Source organism: Mustela nigripes, chromosome 1 (assembly GCF_022355385.1).
Source record: "Mustela nigripes isolate SB6536 chromosome 1, MUSNIG.SB6536, whole genome shotgun sequence".
Lineage (NCBI taxonomy): Eukaryota > Metazoa > Chordata > Mammalia > Carnivora > Mustelidae > Mustela > Mustela nigripes.
Genome location: NC_081557.1, coordinates 106,171,913 through 106,177,938, shown reverse-complemented (window position 1 = coordinate 106,177,938; position 6,026 = coordinate 106,171,913). Strand labels below are relative to the sequence as shown.

The 6,026-nt window shown below is 41.4% G+C and overlaps 1 pseudogene; it reads left to right on the top strand.

Moving 5' to 3' along the window:
• LOC132008630 (U2 spliceosomal RNA) lies at positions 1 to 164 on the top strand (annotated as a pseudogene).
• The last annotated feature ends 5,862 nt before the right edge of the window (positions 165 to 6,026 follow it).

The following is a 6,026-nucleotide window of genomic DNA, read 5'->3' as shown; positions in this document are numbered from 1 at the left end:
ATTGCTTCTCGGCCTTTTGGCTAAGATCAAGTGTAGAATTCACCATACTGTACTATAGTTATTGGAAGGGACCATTCTTCTAACATACTGTGAGAACTTTCAGAGCAAGAACCAGATTATATTCATCTCCATATTCCAATGGCCTGGATACATGAATGTGGTTTCAATGCCTAGGTCCCAGGAGGTATAATAGATGACCAGTCCACTCAAACTATCTCCAAACGGTAAGCATCAAGCTGACTGAAAAGGCTTTTCAAATATATGAGTGCGAAAAGTCTATATATTCTTTGTTAAGAACACGAAGTACATTTGTGGATAAAGGAACACTGTATTTTTATAGACTTGTTTTATAATTTCTTCACACCAAAAAACATATGTTTTATAATATTTAAGTTTCTTAAAAGAAAGAAATAAACAGCAGTCCCAAGAGATTCTGCTCATTGTTCTAACAACAAATAGGTTTTCAGCCTGCTTTATGAAGTTTCCTTGCCTTTATACCCAGTGCTTTTGTGAGGATGTATAAACAGGATTGTTAGTGTTCTCCAAAGAACAGAACCAATAGGACATATCTAGATAGATGTAAGAGGATACTTATAGAAATTAGCTCGGATGACTCTGGAAAACAACATGGAGTTTCCTCAAAAAGTTGAAAATAGATAAATACCTACAATATTTGTTGTATATAAATAAATACCCTACAACCCAGCAATCACACTACTGGGTATTTACCCTAAAGATACAAATGTAGTGATCTGAAGGGACACATGCACCTGAATGTTTATAGCAGCAATGTCCACAATAACCAAACTATGGAAAGAACCTAGATGCCCATCAACAGATGAATGGATAAAGAAGTGGTATATATATACAATCTAATACTATGCAGCCATCAAAGGAAATGAAATCTTACTATTTACAACAATGTGGATGGAACTAGAGGGTATTATACTGAGTGAAGTAAGTCAATCAGAGAAAGACAATTATCATATAATCTCTATGATATGAGGAATTTGAGATGCAGGGCAGAGGGTTTGAGGGGTAGGGAAGGAAAAAATGAAACAAGATGGGATCAGGAGGGAGACAAAGCATAAGAGACTCTTAATCTGAGAAAACAAACTGAGGGTTGCTAGGGGTGGGGGGTAAGGAGAGGGTGGTTGGGTTATGGATATTGGGGAGGGTATATGCTATGGTGAGTGCTGTGAAATGTCTAAGCCTGATGATTCACAGATCTGTACCCCTGGGGCAAATGATACATTATATGTTAATAAAAATAATTAAATAAGAAAATCCACAAAAATTTAACCAACATTATTTTTATACCAGAAATGCCCATGTCAGCATAATGAAAAAGACAAATAAAAGACAAATAATGCCTTAGTATTTTCATAAAAAAGAAAAAAAAAGAAAGAAAGAAAGAAAGAAATTGGCTCACATGATTATGGAGGCCAAGAAGTCCAGAGTCTGACATTTGTTCTATTCTGGTCCTCAACAGATTAGATGAGGCCCACCCACATTAGAGAGGGCAACTTTCTTTACTCAATCTATTGATTCAAAGGCTACTGTCTTTCAGAGACACCCTCATAGACATACCTAGAAATAATGCTTAAGCAGTTATCTGAGTATCCCTCAGCTCAGTCAAGTTAGCATATAAAATTAACCATCACAAGGTCTAAAGTTCTTTCAGGTTGAAATTTACATACAGCCTGCTCTAGGAGAGAGTGTGGAGACTCCTGCTGCCAAAAGACAGGACCAGGCTTGCATCTGGGAATAGCCCCTCTCTGTGCCTCCACTCAGAAAAGCCGGTTCCCTTCTCTTCTTGTGCTATTACACTTCTGGTGGTCAGCATGTCAGCAACCCATAATCAGAAAATCAAAGCAAGAATTAAAATTCCACGGATCAAAACACATGTATTTCATATTTACATGTGTTTTGAAAAATGCTGGAGACATACCTAGCATGGGTGAATCTGGTTATGGGAAATTTCATTAGGAATATGTCTCTAATTGGATTTCTTTTTATAGCATATATGTGTATTTTAATAATTCAATATTAATAGTAATAATAAATATATTTCATTTAGGAAAAATATATGGGGATAAGAGAAGTGGAAAAAGAGTAAGTCCTGTACCCAGGGCTCCCCTACCTGCTGTTTACCAGGAGCCACTGGAGAAAGACTAATCAATAGAGTCAGCCTGACCTCTTACCCTGTACCCACTCACATTGCTGTGGTGATGGCAGTCACTGAGGGAGGCTCAAGGCACGAAGTCTCTTGAGATTTGAGTGGGGCAGCTAGGTGGAGTCCTGGAATGCTAGAGTTACAAGGGGCTCTGAGCACCATCTATTCTCACCCCGTGCTTTAGAAGTGAGTCAGCTGAGGCCTAGCTGCCCAGGATCACACAGCATCCCAAAGGCAAAGCTAGAAATAGAAACCCTAGCCTAATGGTATCCAATCTTGTTCCGTTTCACCCAACATAACTGTCACTCTCATTTGTAGCTGCTGACATTCAGAATTTTGAGTGTGATTACTAAACCTCCCTCTCTAAGCCCTTCTTCAAAAGAAAAGAAGGGAAAAGGAAGGAGAAGGGGAGGAAAGGAAACAAAGAAAAAAAGGGAAGGAAAGTGGGAACAGGCTCATCTTATTGCTTAGGTGAAGAAGGAAGAAGAGAGCCCCCTTTACATCCATCTGTGCCTCTGATTCTCAGATGCAAGCAGTCTCTTCTGACACTGTTTCCCCAGGTGACCTCTAGTTAAGATGAATATCAAAAGTGGGGAAAGACAGAATGTGACTGTCTGTACAAGATGGCCAAAGTAAGAGACTCCCAGGGCAGCAGAAATAAGGCAGGACCCCAGGGGACTCTTCCTGGGATGAATGGCAGAGGGAGAGGACGCTTCTTGCTTGAACTGTGCTCACTTTGACAGGAAAATAACTCTTTCATCTTTCTTTTCCCCACTGTAAGCAACTCAGAAAGAGGATGGCATGTCTCCTTCATTACATGTGGAGGCAAACACTTAGTGCCTACACATGCATGTAGATTAATTTTTGCCCCCTGTCGCCTTTATGTTTTGGAAAGTCAGACTCCTTTGTGTAATTGCTTGATGAAGCTTTCAGATCCATTCTGTCAACAGAAATTATACAGTCAAAAAATGAATGCCACCCCCACCCCACCCGTATATCAAGGAGAAAGCATCTGACTAACTCTGAGGATGTGAGCTTCCAGAAGCAGCACCCAAGCCCCTGGTCTCCTGCTTACCCTTCTGACCCAGCCCAGTCTCCAGACCCTACCATTCACTTTCTACCTTCCAAGGATGGTTGCTAGGAGACAGAGATAAAACTGGACCCATCCATTGACTGTCCATTTGGGGGAGAAATGGGCCAAGAAAAAGAACACACGGCCTTGATGTTACAGATGCTGTCAGAAGGGGACTTCTCTATGATGAGTCCCTTGCAGCACAGAGAAGGGGGCCTCTCACACTCAGCAAGGAGTCTCTCACTCATTCACGGATGGTGTTTCTCAGAGTGTTTGTCTAAATTAACAGAATGCACACACACACACATTTTCTTCATGTTAATAAAGTCAAAGCACATTTATAAGCTCTCAGGACAAGGGGGGTATATGTTTGTATCTCCCAAGATTCATACATTGAAATCCTAACCCCCAAAGATGATGGTATCAAGAGGTATGACCTTTGGGAGGTGATTAAGTAACTTGGTCACTAAGAAGAGAGCTACCTTAGAAGAGAGCCCACAGAGCTCCCTAACCCCTTCCCTAACTCCTGTGAAAACACACCAAGATGGTGCCAACTGTGAACCAGGAAGACCTGCTGGCACCTTGATTTGGGCCTCTTATCCTCCATAAGGTGAGAAATAATTTTCTGTTGTTCTTAGCCACCCAAGCTATGGTATTTTGTTATGGCAGCCCAAATGAACTAAGGCCATGTATCAGTGAGCTTGGGCTGCCAGATGGAGTAGCTTAAACATTTTTATCACAGTTAAGGAAGCCAGAAGTTCAAAATTAAGGTGTCTAATGAAGCCTCTCCCCTTGGTTGGTGCCAGCCGCCTACTGTCTGTGTCTTCTCATTGCCCTTCCTCTTTGTGTAGGTATGGAGAGACAGATCTTCCATTCTTCCTCTTCTTATAAGACTGCCAATCCTATCAGAGTAGAGCCCCACTTTCATAATCTCATTTAACCTTAATTATCTCTTAAACCCCCTTTCTCCAAATACAACCACATTGAAAGTTGGGGCTTTTGCTGTAAGAATTTTGGGAGGACACAATTTGGTCCACAACAGAGGGAAAGATAACCTACATTGGTCCTCTGGCCAAGTGATGAGTCAATTTTTTTATGTGAATATTATGGCCATCTGTTCTGTATCTCAAAATTCATGGCATTAGGACTTTTTAAAACTGGGATAATAAATACAGCTTTATTTTAATCATATACCTGGGAAATACAAATTAGGAAGGAGCCATCATTCCCTATGTGTTCTGGAACTTCTTCCATTTTACAGAAGGGAAGACTGAGGCACGAGAGTAAAAGAGGTGATTCCTTCTACCTTGCTAGTGCCCTGCAGCCATACTCAGTATGGCCAGGGAAGTGTCCCCATAAGAGCATGGAGCCCATGCAGGAGAGATGAACTTGATCTATTTCTTTACTGGGGGCCCGACATAGTGCCCCCCAACAGGGGCCCCTCACCAAGCCCTGTGGTGTGGAGAAAAGGCATAATAAAGCATTAGCCCCACCACATACTTTAATCTGCATAGAATTTTTCTTCTTTCCTCAGCATTGAAACCAAGATTTTGATAATGCTGGAACAGCCAGCATTTCCCACATGATGTGACATTTCTTCTTGTCCATTAAGCCCTCCACAAGTCTCCCTCTGCACAGCTGGCAAGAAACACAGACAGAGAAGTAGGAGGGCTCTTGGGCAGCCCATTTCTATCCCAGCCCAGAGGCCATTTCCCAGAACCCCTTCTAACTTGCTTCTGCTTGATCTGCCACTTCCCAGCTGTCTGGCTTTGGGCACAATACCTGACTTCTCTGAATCTCAGCTTTCTCATCTGTGAAATAGATACTAAAGTTCCCCTCACAGTGCTGGGATGAGGATGAAGCAAAGTAATGTATATAAAGAGTGTGCAGGGTGTCAAATAGCAAATGAATCCTCCCTAAATAATCTTCCCTGGACACAAAGGGAAGTGTGCCAACTGAGTTGGAAGTAGATTACAGAATATTTGCACTTAAAAATGCAGCCCAGAGGGGCGCCTGGGTGGCTCAGTGGGTCAAGATCCCAGGGTCCTGGGATGGAGCCCCGCATGGGTGGGGGGGGTAGTCTTTGCTCAGTGGGGTGTCTGCTTCCCCCTCTTTCTCTGCTTGCCTCTCTGCCTACTTGTGAGCTCTGTCTGTCAGATAAATAAATAAAATCTTTTTTTAAAAAAGTGCATCCCAGAGCAGAGAAGCTAAATGGTAGATGGGGGCTGGAGAACCTGTGAGATCATCTAGCCATTCAGTGCACAAATACAGGCATGAGAACATTGCTTACAGAAGTAACATGGTTTGCTCAAAGTCACATAGCTGTCAGAGAGCAGAGTTGGGCTCCCATTTGGGCAAGTAGATTAGGGCCCCTCCACAGTCCTACTTTTAACCCAAAAAGATTGTGAAGGCAGCTATTATTGGAGATGTAGCAACAATTTCTAAGCCGAAACTATAGTGTTTCTAAATTCCTAACAGATATTAATCTTCTAGATTTGGAAGTAAGAAATCAGAATTCCCAAAATCATATTATTTTTAAATACTTCCAACATTCTTCATACTCTTTATTATTATGAATATATTTCTCAAGAAAGCTATTTAGTAAACAAAGAAAATTCAGTTTAGTAATATTTACAAAGAACTGCAGCCCATAGTGAATATTCAAACTCCAGAAAGCACCAGAGAACATTTCTGGGTAGTGTTCAAATAACACAGCATCCAGGTCTCCCAGCCAGATTAATAACATTACATAGAATCATATATCAAATTGCCAATTTA